Genomic DNA, 18,120 nt, shown 5'->3' on the forward strand with positions numbered 1-18,120 from the left:
GTCTCCTGCCAAAAATCAATCTTCTTCGAGCTCCATCAGTTGCGCAAGCTGTTCCTCCAAAGTCTCGCGATCTGCCATATCCGTCAAAGCTGCAATGCGTAGACTAGGCACATTGTATTTCATCTGCATTACGTCTTCAACCCCATATATTAATCTAAATGGCATTTGCCCTGTCAGCTTCTTACAAGTATTCCTATAAGCCTAGAGTACTGCAGGTACGCTCACATCCCAGTCATTCCGCTGCGCATTGCAGACCTTCCTCAGCGCGCTCTCCAAAATCTTGTTAAAGGCTTCAACAGTTCTGTTCACCTCCGGGTGATATGGTGTACTCTTTTGATGGTAGACTTGAAACACCTCAGTCAACATGTTGATCATTTCATTCAGAAAGTGCATACCCCTATCACTCATCAACACTTTTGGGCATCCAAACCTTGTTAAGACATATTTGAACAAGAATTTTGCAGTTGTAGCCCCTGTACAATCCTTACCCAACTGTGCTTCCGCCCATCTGGTTAGATATTCCACTGTAGTTATAGTATAGTGCACACTTGTTTTCTTTCTAAGGGGCTGAATTGGCCCCTCACAATCAATCACCCACTTCTCGAAGGGTTGCAAAGATACCTGAGGGTGTAGTGGTAACTCATCTCTTTGCTATGGTCTGCCGGTTATTTGACAGGAATTGGATGCCTTATAGTATGCCTTGGAATCTTTATGCAATGGTTGCCACCATAGACCTACAGGCAAAATATTATGCGTAGTTTCCTTGCCTGCATAATGGCCTCCCATAGCTCCCCCATGAGCTTCAGCGAGAATGCTATCCCGCTCAAAGTCCGACACATATCTTCGTAATATTTCATCTGCACCCATTTTATACAAATGTCCCGCAATAACTGAAAAACCGGCCGCACACACTACTAATTCCTTCTTATTTTGATTTGTATATCCTTCTGGTGCCATCCCCATAGTCAAGAAGTGAATAATATATGCAAAATGGTCATCCGCTACGTTCACCACAAAGAGTTGTGCATCTAGCAACCCTTCCTCTAGATTAATAGGTTCCTCTCCTGTTTCAATCCGCGACAGATGGTCATGTCCCGCATTTAACCTTCCTGGCTTCACATTGACTTCGAATTCATAATCCTGAAATAATAATAGCCATCTGCAAATTCCCCCTCCCCCCACCCAACACAGGCTTTCTTGACCAGGTATTTTAAGGCAAAATGACCCGTATACATCTTGAAATGGCCTCCTAACAGATAATGCTGGAATTTTTGCAGCGCATAGACCATGGCCAGCCCTTCGCGCTTAGTCATTGAATAATTTTTCTCGGCCTTTAATAACTTCCTACTTACGAAGGCTATAGGATGATCCATTTCTCCTTCATTGACCTGTGTTAGTACTGCACCTAGTGCAATGCAAGAAGCATCCACATGCACATGAAACTCCTTTTTCCAATCGCGGAATATCAAGATCAGCGCAGTGACCACCTTTTCTTTCAACACATCTAATTTGCACTGGCATTCTTCGTTCGAATAGAATGTCATGTCCTTCTTTAGCAGTTTGTCCATGGGCGAAGTAATTTGAGCATAAGATTTGATAAATTTCCTATAGTACCCTGTATGTCCCAGTGTTGTGCACAACTGCTTGACGTTCCTAGGGGCCTCCACTTTCACAATTACTGCAATCTTTGAAGGGTCCACCATTAATCCTTGCTTGCACACAACATGACCCAACAAGATCCCAAAAGGAACATAGAATATGCATTTTTTCAAATTCAGCGCGATCTGGTATTTGCGACATGTATCCAACATCAGGCGCAGACTTGCTACATGGCACTTCACTAATACAAACACCATCCAGTCATCAAAGTATACCTCTAGAAACTTATGAATGAACTCCTTGAACGCTGCTATGACTACGCGGGAAAATATCACAGGCACATTATTTAGTCCAAATGGCATCACAGTGTACTGGAAACAACCCCACTCCATTGTGAAGGTCATTTTGCTTGTATCCTCTGGCATGATCTTGATTTTATGATACCTTGTAAACATGTTAGTAAAGGAATAAGCCTCCTACCCTCCAACATTGTCTAACACTTCATCTGTGAACGACGTTGGAAATGGATCGTGGACACATGCATCGTTAAGCTTCTGCAGATCTATGTAGATCCTTATTTCGCCCTTTTGTTTCTTTTCTTGAACCACCATTGGGCTCACCCAATAGGATTCTTCAACAGGTTCTATGATTCCTGCCTCCAACATCTTATCCATCTCTTGACTAACCTTTCCTTATACTTAGGATTAAGGCGATAAGGCCTTTGTTTAACAGGCTTCGTGTCTGACTTCAGTTTGATCTTTATAACACACAGATCACTCATTATGCCCTTTAGATCTGAAAACTTAGTTGGAAAGAGATCTTGGTATTCACGGAGTAATTCAACAACTTTATATACTGTAGCGTCGTCCTAGTAATCTCTAATCTTCATGAACTTCGAATCCTCCTCAGTGCCAATGTTTACTTGCTTTGTTTTCAAAGGTGCAGAGATGTACGAGTTTTATATTTGGGGTCCTTCAACTTCGCGATGCCCTTATTTCTCCAGATTATTGATGTTCGTTGTTTCTTCTTCTCCATCTTTAGCTGTCACATTATAGCATTCTAATGTGTGGCACAGCTAGGTACTCCAGTTTGGTTGGGTCCATTCCATAGGTTCCTTCGGCGTTCTAAAGATAACCACCTTAATCTCTTGCAGCACTTCATCGAGGCTTGCAAAGCCATCTTCAAAGCTAAAAGTCAATAAGAATCCTTCCTTCAATACATCCCATTCAGCAGTGCCATGGCGGAGCTCCGTTTCCAGATACCAGTTCATGGAAATTGTGTCCAAGGTATGACATAATATGTGTACCCATTCTAGCTACGGTTCTGTTCCCCATGTTTTAGTCCACTTTGCTAGGTGATCATGCAGATCGTCCCTTCCATTATACGTCTCAGTCATTTTGGTGATAGCATGCCCAAACTGTAGCTTCATCATTCTTCTGTAACCTCGCCATCCAACAAAACTATCCTTATGCGTAGCCCACCATCATGTAGGCATAGCGCCAGTGCTAATTCTAATTCTTGGAAGCGGTGGTCCTCAGGGACCTCACACTCAAATTCCTCCAAAAACAGATCTAGGTCAGTTAAACCATCATAATAAGGTAATTTTCTTACCTCTGATGAAACATAGCGCAACAACTTCGACATCATATTGCATCACAATGTAGAAACTTCATGTAAGCGATTCTTCCAATGCTCTAACTCTTTGTCTAAATCAGAGGTGCAGGAACTCTCTCGGTCACATGCAATCCATCCATCTTCTATCAAATTGATCCAATCTTGATCTCGCGTTGTTATCTTGTAAATTTGATCCATCTCATCATCACTTTCTTCATAATTGTAGACTGGTTCAGTATAGGTCGCCCCTTCTGCAGGATCGAGTGGCACTATAACCCGAAGCGACTTTCTTTCGAACAACATCATTCTTTTCTTCAAATTAATGACCCATTCATATCAATAGCCCAGTCAATTCCCAGGAGCACGAGGTAAGGATTACTATCATCAACGATTTCTATAACTTCAAAGATGGCCACCGCGCTTGCACCTTCAATATCAATTGTTACTCCATATAACCATCCCATGGGGATGATTTTCTGCTGGTTTGCCATCCTGAGCTGAATTGGGGAACACTGCAACATAGGTCTCCCTGTCCTTTCCCATGTCTGTTTCATTAAAACATTCGCATTGGACCCCAAATCCAAGATGACCTGATCCATTTCATAATCACCTATCTGCCCGGTTAGCCTCATCTCTCGCCCTATTCGTGCCTTATGCTTGTTAGTTTTTCTGACCAAGCGGTGTCCATCAGGGGCTTTCTCTTTGCTAGCGCATTTATTTATTAATTCCTGCAGGCCTTCCATAGCCTTGCTATCGCGCAGTAGCTTCATGCAAGTTTCCAAAAACGTAGTGAGTACAAAAGGATCAACCTCTGCAGGCGCGCTGATTTCTTGCATCTTGTCCTGGCTTCTTGAGGTGGAGGCCTTAGCGAAGCTCTTCTTGGCTTCCATAAATGTTTCCTTAGCGTAATCCAAATCAAAGCCAACTTCTTTCTACGGCGCTTTGCGACTCATCGCTCTTCTTCAGGATGTTTACCTTTATCAATGTCAGTTGTCATTTCACTTCTTAGCACAATATTAACTCTTTGATCTTCCTCACGGGACTCAGGCCTCATCATCTGTAAATTCTGCATAGGTTGTTGAGGTTGTGTTTTCTTCTCTTGCATTTTAGCCATTACCACCGGGCATTCTTCTATAGTATGGTCAAAATGTCTGTAGTATTGACATGATGGGTGTGTAGGATTTTGGCACTCTTGCACATAATGCCCTAAATATCTGCAGTTGTAGCAGATAACCTGACCGCAAACTCTACCAGGTCCTCCTCCTCCTCGGCCCTGTCCTCGACCCTGATATCCTTCGCATGCTCCTACGATGCCTTGATTTGGAGGCTGAGTTTCTTCTTGCATACGACGTAGGGTTCCTTTCGATCATCAGCTCATAGCTTCGACAGTGACGCTCATTGTGGCCCATGGATTTGCAGAAATTATAGGAAAACTGCTGAGGTGTCTGAACAAACTTCTGAAGTAAATGACAATTAGCCATCGCATGTTTCCCAATAACTTGACAAATGGCGCACCATAGTGTAGCCCCCATACTCGCACTGCTGGGGCTTCTGGCTTTAGGGGAATTGGCCCCCCTCCTGTAATATAATTCATGTACACGGGACAATGATATTTATTGTGCCCATGGCCCTTGCACTTCAAATGCCAGACTTCTACGCGTGCTTCTGGTTTAATCTCCTTGTCTTTCTTCAAACTTTGTATTTATAAGTGTAAGCTCTCTAACTGTGAGTGGCTCTGTTGTACACCCAGGTTTGTATTCTGAATAGGTGATGCATGCAGCCTCATTGCGATCTCCAAGGATTCTGCCTGTGTTTCTATCTTTTGTTGTGATAGATAAATTCTCAAGTGGGGCAAAAGCGCCGCTATAAACTATTCGCGATGCTGGCTATTTATGATCTGCATGTTAGCCTCTCTGGTCTCACACTTCAACCTCTGATAAAATTCCCAAGGGGTCTCCTCGACCCTCAATATGATCTCTTTAAATCAAATTACTGACTGTTGTTAGGTAAAATTGACTCGGGGTTTGAGTCAAGGTTGACCTAGTTAAATAGTAGTGGTTTTGGGCACATGGTATAGTGTACCCATGGTATTATGGTCTGTGGTATTGCATGTAATGGAGCCTATAAAAGGCTGGGAATAATTCATTGTAATGTAGGCCTGGAGGTGAGCGGTGAAGGCTCACTTGGCTAGATTGGTCAGGGTTTTGACCAATGCTAATGAGATCTCATTGGGTTGGATTTTTCCCCGGATTTGGGGTTTTCCTGGATAAATATTATGTGTATAATATTTATGTGTATTGTTGTTGGTTATTTTATTATTCCTCTTTGTAAATCTCAGTGATAATTTATCTTTGTTGCAATTTTTTTTAATAATTGGTATCAAAGCTAAGTTGGCTTCAGAAGGATGCCTTTTATTGCCAAGTGTTTGTATTGGCATGGTAGATAGAGAGATAATTGAGTTTTGCTTGCAGATCTGGATCAAAAGCCATAGATTATCAAGCAAAGTTACACGCTATTGGGTTATGATAGATTTAGTGGATGAGGAGGATATGTGCACGTGGATTAATTAATTGATGAACCATGTACTTGAAAAGAACACCTAGATAACTGGCGGTTACAGCGGCTGGTGACCCATGTAATTCGGTAGATGGGTTCTTTTTATATGGACATTGATGTCATATGTAAAAAGACAATAACAAGGGTAAACAATTATTATTATTATTATTATTATGGAGTGAAATTTTAAATTTGCATGTAAATGGGCATACTGTTGTAAGACCTAGTAATGCATGCGTACCCCTGGGTAATTACCGATAAAGTCTGGGTTAGACCTAGGTAATAGGGGGATGTCAGGTTAACAAATCTTGGGTAAAAACTTTGAAGGGGGTAAGGGCTAGAGTGAGTGGGATTGTCTCATGTAGCAGGTTTTGGTTGGATTTAGTCAAGGAACCCGAATTCAAGTTTAAGGGGGGAATTGACTCGGGGTTTGCGTGAAGGTTGACCTAGTTAAATAGTAGTGGTTTTGGGCACATGGTATAGTGTACCCATGGTATTATGGTCTGTGGTATTGCATGTAATGGAGCCTATAAAAGGCATTATAATATAGGCTTGGAGGTGAGTGGTGAAGGCTCACTTGGCCAGATTGGTTAGGGTTTTGGCCAATGTTAATGAGATCTCATTGGGTTGGGTTTTTCCCCAGATTTGGGGTTTTCATAGATAAATATTATGTGTATTGTTGTTGGCTATTTTATTATTCCTTTATGTAAATATCAGTAATGATTTATCTCTTTGTCGTAAAATATTTTAACAACTGTGAGTCAAATTTAGGTTTACTAAACTCTTTGTTGAAAGACGCCTTAGTTTCTGCTAGAGTTGCAAAAGGATTATCAGAAAAATACTTAATGTACCAAGTTAGCGCGTGATTTTGCAAAGGAGTAACCAACTATTCCTTCTTTATATTGTCATCAGTAATCTGTTTCATTGTCCATACAATGTTCACAACAAACATAAACTGCTTCAAATCTTCACTTCCTATGCCCTTGAAGACCAAAATATTCATTGCATTCGCCATATTGAAGGGTGGATGTGGAGGTGGAGGGGTGGGAAAAGGTGTATGTGGTGGAGGTGGAGGCGGAGGTGGGGTGGATGGATGATTTGTTATGGGAATCCCCTGAGTGATTAGCTGAACAACACTTCGTGACATATTCTGCCTCGCCCCTTCATCATCACTTGAAGGAGGTCCAATCAAGGGACTATACTCTAGTCCTGATCCTTCGTGATTTCTAAAGAATCTTCCACTTCGCGTAGCTCCGAACATCAAGGTAATGGAATCACCCATTTTTCACATAACAACATTTTAATCCAAGTATTCAATGATGTTAAATACTTACCTCGCGGTCCCTTGAAGAATCTTCAATCTGCTTCGCTGTAGCTGACTAAGGTATCAATTGCAAATTCTGTAACAAATCCTCCAAGAATTCGATCGAGGCAATTGCAACAACCCACATGATCTTGTTTTAAGAGGCTTCTAGTCATCACACTAATTCTGGAGTCCACACTATAGGACTATCAAGCTTCCACCTTCCTTGACTGTCTATCAACTTGGCCAACCACTCATACAGTTCAATTGGGAAGGTGCAGAAGAAGATTTCGTGTATCTCTCTATACAGATATCTGTCCAACCAATCTTCCTTTGACAGGCACAGATTCCTATTTTCTTGCGCCGTGAATTGTTGAATCTTCCTATCCAACCACTTTTCAATTTCTTTCTTGGTTAGGTTCCAATGATGTGACATCACACATCTCTTTCAAGAAGATCTCGGTCCCGAAAATAGAACCATTTGTTGGCTTAGGAGGGTCCTGACCTAGGTTCAGAGTTAGTTGCGCCAACCAACAAAACTCTACATGATTGGCCCTTTCGGCAGCAACCCATGCAGCGCAGGCTGTAGTCTCACTCGAAGCAGTATGGGGGGATGCAAGAAACAAGTTTCTGCCTCCAAAGACTAGTGTGATGTCTTCTAGCGCCTTGGATTTGCCTTCGCGTAGATCGATAAAATCTTAGGGCATGTTACTACAACTCTGTTGAAATAGTCTTCAGACCTTCGCGAAGGTCCATGATTAGTTCTTGCGAACCTTTAACAATCAATTTACCTCCTTACGCGCATCCAAAAGCAATCCTAACTTGGAGATCACACAGATCTACTTAATTTGCTAGGAAACATAAGAGAAATCACCAGAGTCTTTGTGGAAGTGTTTAAACATAAATTGTGTACATTATTAAGATAGATTCAAGATAATCACATAACATTCAACTAGTATTTCATAAAAAAATTCATTTATCAACATCATATAACATTAATAGATATAATAGAAATACTCAGTAATTCTTCGGAAAAATGTCTTTTATTGATCTTCAATTCATAGATTACAGACTCAAACTACCCTGTGCACACAACTGCAGGGGTCCGCGCACTCAGCTACGAACTCTACCTAGGCCTCTGCGCACTCAGCTGTAGAGCCTTTCTTTTCCTATCTAAGTGTAGGAAATAGAGCCTTCCTGCCTTGGCTCCTACCCAAGACTCTTTAATCAACCCAATCCTCTATCTTAGTTCCATCTAGTTACTTCTTCCTTTCGCTAAGACTCAACTATTTATAGCCTTTTTCATATGATGCCATGGTCCACGGACCATAGGTGAATCTCAAAACAGACTAAAAAATTATCCAAAACAAGAGGCAAATCCCCTTTGAATCCTATTCATCTACGTGCTCCGCATCCACAAATTGCGGAGATTTTACATCATTTAAAAAATTGTACCAAAATTTCGGTTATCTTAACCCCAAACTAACATAGGGGACCCCACCTCAATGATCCGGATTTAAACAGGAACACAATAAAATACAAAGATAACCATATACACGAAGATGCAGCGGAAATAATACTTCATTTCATTAATGGAAAATACTGAAATATGCTTACAAACAGTAATGGAAATAAACCAGCTAGGGCGATGGTAGCTTATCTCTGAGAAGAGATGTGGTGGCTACATGCCTCTGAACTGTTCTAAAAACTGTGTTACAATGAGGCTCAAAGGCCTATTTATTGTTGAGAAACAATGGAAAACCCTTAACATTCCGAAATCTAACCCTAGAGATGAAACGCCAAATTGTGGGCCCCGTTTGGGTAAATTGGTACATCAATTTCCCGGGGTCGTAACTTTGGCATACGATCTCCGTTTGACGCGTACGATAGCTCGTTAGAAAGATCTATCCGAGTACTACCACTTTGGGAGGCAACATGGGTCTGTGGACCCATGTTGCCCCAGATTTCCCATAAAACGTCGTTTAGGGCCTCAAAACGGCTCCGGAAGTTCAGGACCCGAAAAACCGCTAAAAATAGTAAACTGTGCTACAATTTAGGAAACTGAAAATGCTGAAAGAGACAGTTGTGGGAGTCCAAATGGGATAGGTGGGTGGCCACCAACATCCACCTGGATCATTCCTCCCCCCTTAGGAAGCAATGGTCCCCATTGCGTTGAGTTCCTCCATTTGCTGAACTTGGTCCTTGGTGAGCTGTTCTGCAATCTCTGATGTGTCCAGAAATGGTGGGAAGCATGGTCGACGACGGTCCACATTGAACACTCGGTGAAAGCGAAGGAATGGAGGAATGCTGTGCTTCAAAGCATTGTTTCCCATAGCCTTGGTGCTGGTGTAAGGACCATGTCGGAGTGGTCTGAGTTTCTGATGGGTTCTGGTAAGGCATTCTCTCTGCAGATGCAACCAGACTTTGTTGCCCACTTGAAGCTTGTGTGGTACCCCTGTGGGTGAGGAGAAGTTGTTCCTGTGTTCTGTCATGACCGTATTCCTTTGCTGCTACTGCTGCGTAGAGGAAACCTTTGCAGGGGTCATAGATGTAGCAACGATCTTCCCCTTACTTTGGGAGTGAACCAGACAGATGAATTTCCTGGTCTGTGATATGAGCTTGCTTCCTTTCTTAACGGTGATCAAAGATGTGGCGGTAGGTGGGGCTACCTCCGGTATCCTGTATAATGAATTATTCAAAGAAATAATGACAGCACGAGGCCTTGACTCATACACAACATGTCGCCTCCACAAGTATGGTTGGCCTAGTAATACATCACAAATATCCAGAGGTGTAACATCACACAATACCTCGTCTGTGAAAGGATTGATGCTATAGGGAAGGCGGCATTGCTGGCGAACTTTCAGATCTCGTCCTTCGTGAAGCCACCCGATACTGTACGGCTGCGGGTGCGGTGTAGTCGGTAGGCCCAACTGCTTCACGACCTCTGCTGAAATAAGGTTCTTTTGGCTGCCACTGTCAACAATGAATTACAGCGGCGAACCCTTCACCCACATCTGTGAGTGGAAAAGATGCTCCCCCTCTTCTGGATCTGTAGGTTTGTTCTTCTAGATCTTGGCAGTGGCAATAGTGGCGCTGGGATCCACATCAATAATCTGCTTCCCTTTGCCATTCCCCTTGTCGGGTTCTGGCTCAGGGTCGGAACATGCATATGATTCGGAAGCCTTCAACTCAGCCACCAGCGACTGCTTGGTCCGACACTCACTTGTGTTATGAGTGGGACTCTTGTGGAACTCACATCACTTCCTTGTGTCCTTCTTCAGCTTCATGGTGTTGTTCTTTTCTTGTGGCTTCGACCGGTTGTCTTGGGTCACCCCGCCTTGGCTTTGTCCTTTGGGCTTCGGATTTGCAGATCCAAAGTCTCGCTTCTTCTGTTTGAACTTTTGCTCGATTTTGACAGCGTATCGGTACGCTGTGCCGAGCGAGGAGATGTTCAAGAACACCATCTCTTCCTGGATGTATCTGTGCAGGCAGCCACGGTATTTGAGTACCAGATGCAGCTCAGAATCTTTGATACCCAACTGTGTGTGAAGGGTATGAAAAATGTTTGTGAACTCCGGCACATCTTGGTCTCGTCCCTGCCGCAGTGTGGTCCATTTGATGTATTTGTCCTCGTAGCTTTTGACAGGGTAGTACTGCTCCTTGATGGCATCCCGGAAGTCATTCCAAGTGGGTGCAGCTGAAAATAGTGAGCATGTACTTTCATCCTTCTGCTCGCAGTAGGTTTCCCACCAGTCCTTGACGTGGGGGGCTGCTTTGAGAAGAGCGAAAACAATCTTTTCCTGATTTGAAAATTAATGAACAGAAAAATATCCATCTAGCAGATTTAACCATTTATCTACGGCATCTGCGTCTATTTGATCCTCGAATATGGGGATTTCAAAATTAACTTGTACCTTAAACGGTGTGGCATTTCTAGAGTAGCTGTTGGAAGCCGATGCGTCGCCTCTGGGTAGCCGCTGAAGGATCTGCGCAAAGCTATCCATCATCGCGTTCCTTTGCCGCTCGAGGGCTTCTTCGAGCAAGATTTTGATAGGATCTCCTGCCCCCTTGTCTTTCTTCTCATCCGCCATGGGAGGTCGTCGAGATTTGCGAGGCTGGTCTTGCAAAGGTTCGACTAGTTCAAGCCCTAACTCCTTATATCCTGACCTCGTTGGGGACATGCAAAGAAAAACAGAGAAAAAGCAGACCGCTCTGATACCACTGATCCGGATTTAAACAGGAACACAATAAAATACAGAGATAACCATATACACAAAGATGCAGCGGAAATAATACTTCATTTCATTAATGGAAAATACTGAAATATGCTTACAAACAGTAATGGAAATAAACCAGTTAGGGCGATGGTAGCTTATCTCTGAGAAGAGATGTGGTGGCTACATGCCTCTGAACTGTTCTAAAAACTGTGTTACAATGAGGCTCAAAGGCCTATTTATTGTTGAGAAACAATGGAAAACCCTTAACATTCCGAAATCTAACCCTAGAAGATGAAACGCCAAATTGTGGGCCCCGTTTGGGTAAATTGGTACATCAATTTCCCGGGGTCGTAACTTTGGCATACGATCTTCGTTTGACGCGTACGATAGCTCGTTAGAAAGATCTATCCGAGTACTACCACTTTGGGAGGCAACATGGGTCTTTCCCAAAAAACGTCGTTTAGGGCCTCAAAACGGCTCCGGAAGTTCAGGACCCGAAAAACTGCTAAAAATAGTAAACTGTGCTACAATTTAGGAAACTGAAAATGCTGAAAGAGACAGTTGTGGGGGTCCAAATGGGATAGGTGGGTGGCCACCAACATCCACCTGGATCATTCCTCCCCCCTTAGGAAGCAATGGTCCCCATTGCGTTGAGTTCCTCCATTTGCTGAACTTGGTCCTTGGTGAGCTGTTCTGCAATCTCTGATGTGTCCAGAATGTTGGAAATAATACTGAGAGGGGGGGGTGAATCAGTATTATCAGATCAGATAAAACTTTTCAATTTCATACTTAGAAACATATACGCTACTTCAGTTAAGTGAACCCGCGTGTACACGCTACTGTGTTTATTGCAACTAGCGTATATCAAGAGATCTTATGATTCAGTTAGCTTATCTTTAGTAAATGCATCAGAACATTATTAACCATATTAACAGTAAACAGGTGCAGTATAACAAAACAGATCATCACACAAGAGCCACACACATGAACACCATGATATAAGGTGGAAACCCAATGTGGGTGAAAACCACCTGCTGCAATTCGTCTCTTTCTTCTTTAATAAGAAAATTATTTTACAATGTACTGGTGCAGTCCTTTACCAGCACGCAGGCTACAACCTGCAGAGGGCTACAACCCTCTTAACTCTTGTACTAGCCGATCCATTTACTAGTACGTAGGTGCCTACCTACAGAATGCTCCAATCTTTACTCCCCTTGCTCTTGTACTGGCTGATATGATTACCAGTACGTAGGTACCGGCCTACGATCTACCCGGGACCACGTTTCATACATTTTCATACTGGATCCATAAGACAATGACCATTGTAGTACAACCTTCATCATTAATCACTGAAACACTGTCAACAACACAGTCACCAGAACACAGAGCAGAGACAGAACTCTGCAATAACCATCATACCCATCTGCAACTTCAAATATCAAGCTTTACAATGTACACGCTACTTGGATGAACCCAACCTGCGTGTATACGCTCCTTTTCCAAGGTCAACCCGCGTACAGATCTAAAAATATTTCCTTATAACTTTGCAGCTGTACCAGACATCAATCATACTATAACACTTATAGAACATTATTTGCGTCAGTATGCAGATCTAGAATAAGCATAATCAACCATATAAAGATAGTTCATTTCAAACCATTTGATCCCGATCTCTCCTTAGATCTTGTTCTCCATCAACCGGTGAGATCTCTCCTTAGCTCAGATCAAGCAATGCATCATCAACCCATAACCTGCATACTGGATCTAATACTTCATCAGATATTCAAGACTTTTCAGATACAATTGCCTAATGATCTTCTTCTCCTTATATAGCCTTAGGCCTTGCTCAATACCACGGGCCAAAACCATAGAAATCCAATACCATCAACTTCAAAACTAGGGATCAACACGTCCGTCGAGACACCATGGTCCAAAACCATAGGCACAACTTCCAAGGAATAACCGCCATGGACCAAAGATAAGTTTTCCACATACACGCTCTTTTACTGAAGCCAACCTACGTGTACACGCGACTTGGTATATAGTGAACCAGCGTGTATATATTTTCTCTTCATACTTGTAGTCTGATCATCAATTCCTTGCTGCTATCCTTCTGCACTATGATTTTTCATCAGTGTGATTTGCCATCAAGGACAACACTTGTCTCATAATGCCAACAATCTCCCCCTTTGGACTTGATGGCAAAGCTAACTTGTTACACTTAGAACTATCATCTGATTCCTTTGAGCTGTCCTCCATCAGTCACATCTGACATCTTTTCTGAAGATTCATCCAGTTATACATAGGTGAGTCTGATTCTGTTGAGCTGTCCTCCATCAGTCACATCTGACATCTCTTCTGAAGATTCATCCAGTTATACATAGGTGAGTCTGATTCCTTTGAGCTGTCCTCCATCAGTCACATCTGACATCTCTTCTGAAGATTCATCCAGTTATACATAAGTGAGATGTTCTTCTATGAGAGGGTTGCCATCAAGTACAACAAATGCATCATAATGCCAACAATCTCCCCCTTTGGACTTGATGGCAACAACACCAAATCACTCTCCCCCTTTGACATCAAGGGCAAAGGGTGGACCAAGATATTCTCTTCCTTTGCTGAATCATTCCACTGTCCATACTCCCCCTGAGTACCTGCTGAAATCTCTGAATAATCTCCCCCTTTGTATATGCCAAGGTGTACCAGTCTGTCCATGCTCCCTCTGAGTACATGCTGAATCTCTGTTCTTGCTGAAGTGTGCTGATCATGCTCTCCCTGACTGTAAGCAAGGTCTACAAAAAAAGTTCTACAAGAAAGAACACGACTCTATACATCATAAGTGACCTTCCTAGCACCAAAGACTCATACATACATCCATCTCCCAATCAAGTGGGGATATACCAAAAGTTTACACATGATAATTCAATAGTATAACATCATTCATCCCAGGCATAGTGGGGAAACCAACATAGGCCGTTACATGACCTTGATGAAAATACATGACTGAAATATTTCAACATTCATCAAATGACCAGAAGAGATTTCATCAATTGATTACAATAGATAGAGACACTCAATTACTTCATGAGTCAAGAGACGAGACATCTAAGTAAGACCACGATAGTCATCAGCAGCTATCATACACAATGTATGATTTGTTCCATAAGCATCTAGTCCAGCAATTATATTTTCTTTTTGTTCTCCCTCTGCATCTAAGGTAATGCCAACACTGCATCATTATCTGATCCCTCTGACTATACCAGATGGTTTCTGTTAGACCCATTTCAGAATCTTTTCATTCAGAGTTTTCCCTTGCTGTTCAGAACTCCATATACGCGACTTCACCTGCATCAATCAGCGTATATACGCGGATATCCCTTACGCAACACGCGTACACCATATACGCGACTATCCCCACATAAAACGGCGTATGTACGCGGATATCCTTTAAACAACACGCGTACACCAATTTCCATATCAGCAACCTGTAAATGTCCTGTAGAGAATAAGTCATCAACCTATAACAAGGTATGTCTGCATCAATTCATCCATTTGAACAGAATTCAAAGTCATTCACATTATATCATGTGTGAAACCACCATAGCCATTTCATCAAGCTCTACATGATCCAAGTATCATTACTTGGGAACATCTGCATCAACCAACATATGTAAGTATAAACCTATCATCATATAGATACGAACTCATCATCATGTCTCCAACAAAGTGACTTTGAGGAGTCATCCATGTATCAGCACTATGTATCTTGAGCTCAAACTCTTTTGACAAAGCTTCTTGATATCATCATCAGCAACAATCCTTATCCACATGAGTGCCTACATCATAACTGTATGATCTTTATGCATATGACAACAGCAGTATATAAGTGACTCATCATCAAGTGAGGAAGATGTGTATTCAAGCTTTGTACTTCTCCTTGTCCTTATGAAGATCACCATGTAAGCACCATATATGCATCATCAAAGAATCAACCATAAATCTAATCTGAAAATCTTCTATGTAACTTCAAGAATCATATGAGAGTTTATCATAGACAACTCACAACCACATCATAGAAAGATATATCATTTAGCCATATAAGAATCATCACCAAGGATTATTAACCATAATTCCAACAATGAATTACTAAAGGCATATGCTCCCCCTCAACCAGTGCCATCTGTTAGATCTGATCATGCATATATCAGCAATAAGCATCAAAACATCATCATCCTCAAGTTAGGATCAAAACACTTCTAGACATCATACAAGTAACAAAACATTTCCACACATCCTCAGCAGACTGTAACCAATAGAGCAAATAATAGACTGAATCATATCAGATCCTTTTTCTGATCCTGTCCCCACTGCTTTTCCTCAGACTGACATATACGTGACTTTGCAGTGTCTAACTCGCGTATATACGCGACTTCCCTTTAAGGAACTTGCGTATGAGATTCAGAACACTGAAGTTTTACACTTTCAGCTCCCGCTGAGTCTGATATGTCTATGCTGTGCTGTGTCTCAGTACATTGTGCTAACTGTACTTCCTTCTTCCTCCATATCTTCAAGTGTGATGAGGTTTTCTCCTTTTGGTGTGATATCCGTGCTTTGTTCCTGCATTCCTTTGCTATATGTCCAATCTTGTTACATGCATAACATCTTATATGTTTCACATTTCTCCTGTAGCAATCAGCAGCTTTGTGACCAAACATATTGCAAGCAAAACAATATCCATTAAAGTACCTTGAGTGTGATGATCTTTCTGCATGATGGTCTTGAACCCTTCTTCTTCTACATCTAGTTGCAACATGTCCAAGATTATGACATACATAACATTCAACATTATTCATAGGAGGAGTAAAGGATTTTCTTTGAGGAATCTCTTTTCTTGGTTGATGATGAGATTGATCTTTCATTTCTTCGTTGATCATTTTAGATTTCTCTTTAGAGTTCCTTGCCTCACCTTGTGAACTAGATTCACCTTCAACAGATTCATGAAAACCAAGACCAGTCTTGATAGCAGGAGACCTTTGACTACTAAGAATATCATCCAAGACTTTAGAGCTATCTTGAAATCGTAACAGTTTATCCTTTTCTTCTATTTTACCTTTCAAGATATTTACCTCAACCTGAAGCTGTTCTTCCTTTTCAAGAGATTGCTTTTTCCAATTTTCTTCAGCTTTTCTTCCTTCTTCCATTTTCTCCCTTAGTTTGAGAATCTCCTTTTCTTGTTCTTCATTCAGATCTTGCTGCATTTGACGAACTCGGAAAGCACATTCCAGCTGGGATTTTAAGCTGATGACTTCATTTTCTTATTTTTCAATTGCTTGATGTAGATCTTCATTCTGCTTCCTTGATTCTTCAAGATCTCCCTTTAGTGAGAGGATTGTAGCTTCAATATTTTCATAGTAGCTGGATCTATCTTTGAGTTTCTTGATGGTTGTGTTCTTGTCATTGACTTCATTTCTTAGAGATGTTGCTTCAACCTGCAACTTTTGATATTTCTCCTTGAATAACTCTCGTTGAGCCTTAGCAGTACTATCCTTTATGTTCAGAAGATCTTCTTGAGCTCTAATTTTGCTTCTCAGTCTTCTAAATTCTGCTTCTATCTCATTTCCTTCTTGTTCACCCATAAGAGCAAGTTCAGTAGTTTCACTATCACTTCCATCTGTCTCATAAGGAAATATGGCTGGAACATCAGAGGATAACACATTCATACCTGATAATGATTCTGAATCCGATTCTGAATCTGAAGAGCTTCTTATACCTAATCCCCAATTGATTCTCCCACTGTCATAGTCCTTCTGAGATGTCTTCTTCTTCTTATGAGCTTTCTTCTTAAGCTTCTTTCCCATTGTTCCACGGATCTCCTTCAAGCGATCAAGCTTCTACCAAAGGACCTGCTCTGATACCAATTGTTGGAAATAATACTGAGAGGGGGGGGGTGAATCAGTATTATCAGATCAGATAAAACTTTTCAATTTCATACTTAGAAACATATACGCTACTTCAGTTAAGTGAACCCGCGTGTACACGCTACTGTGTTTATTGCAACTAGCGTATATCAAGAGATCTTATGATTCAGTTAGCTTATCTTTAGTAAATGCATCAGAACATTATTAACCATATTAACAGTAAACAGGTGCAGTATAACAGAACAGATCATCACACAAGAGCCACACACATGAACACCATGATATAAGGTGGAAACCCAATGTGGGTGAAAACCACCTGCTGCAATTCGTCTCTTTCTTCTTTAATAAGAAACTTCTTTTACAATGTACTGGTGCAGTCCTTTACCAGCACACAGGCTACAACCTGCAGAGGGCTACAACCCTCTTAGCTCTTGTACTAGCCGATCCATTTACTAGTACGTAGGTGCCTACCTACAGAATGCTCCAATCTTTACTCCCCTTGCTCTTGTACTGGCTGATATGATTACCAGTACGTAGGTGTCGGCCTACGATCTACCCGGGACCACGTTTCATACATTTTCATACTGGATCCATAAGACAATCACCATTGTAGTACAACCTTCATCATTAATCACTGAAACACTGAAACATTGTCAACAACACAGTCACCAGAACACAGAGCAGACACAGAACTCTGCAATAACCATCAGACCCATCTGCAACTTCAAATATCAAGCTTTACAATGTACACGCTACTTGGATGAACCCAACCTGCGTGTATACGCTCCTTTTCCAAGGTCAACCCGCGTACAGATCTAAAAATATTTCCTTATAACTTTGCAGCTGTACCAGACATCAATCATACTATAACACTTATAGAACATTATTTGCGTCAGTATGCAGATCTAGA

Source organism: Pinus tabuliformis, chromosome 9 (genome assembly GCF_031772625.1).
Source record: "Pinus tabuliformis cultivar Carrire ecotype Pingquan chromosome 9, CPIR1, whole genome shotgun sequence".
Lineage (NCBI taxonomy): Eukaryota > Viridiplantae > Streptophyta > Pinopsida > Pinales > Pinaceae > Pinus > Pinus tabuliformis.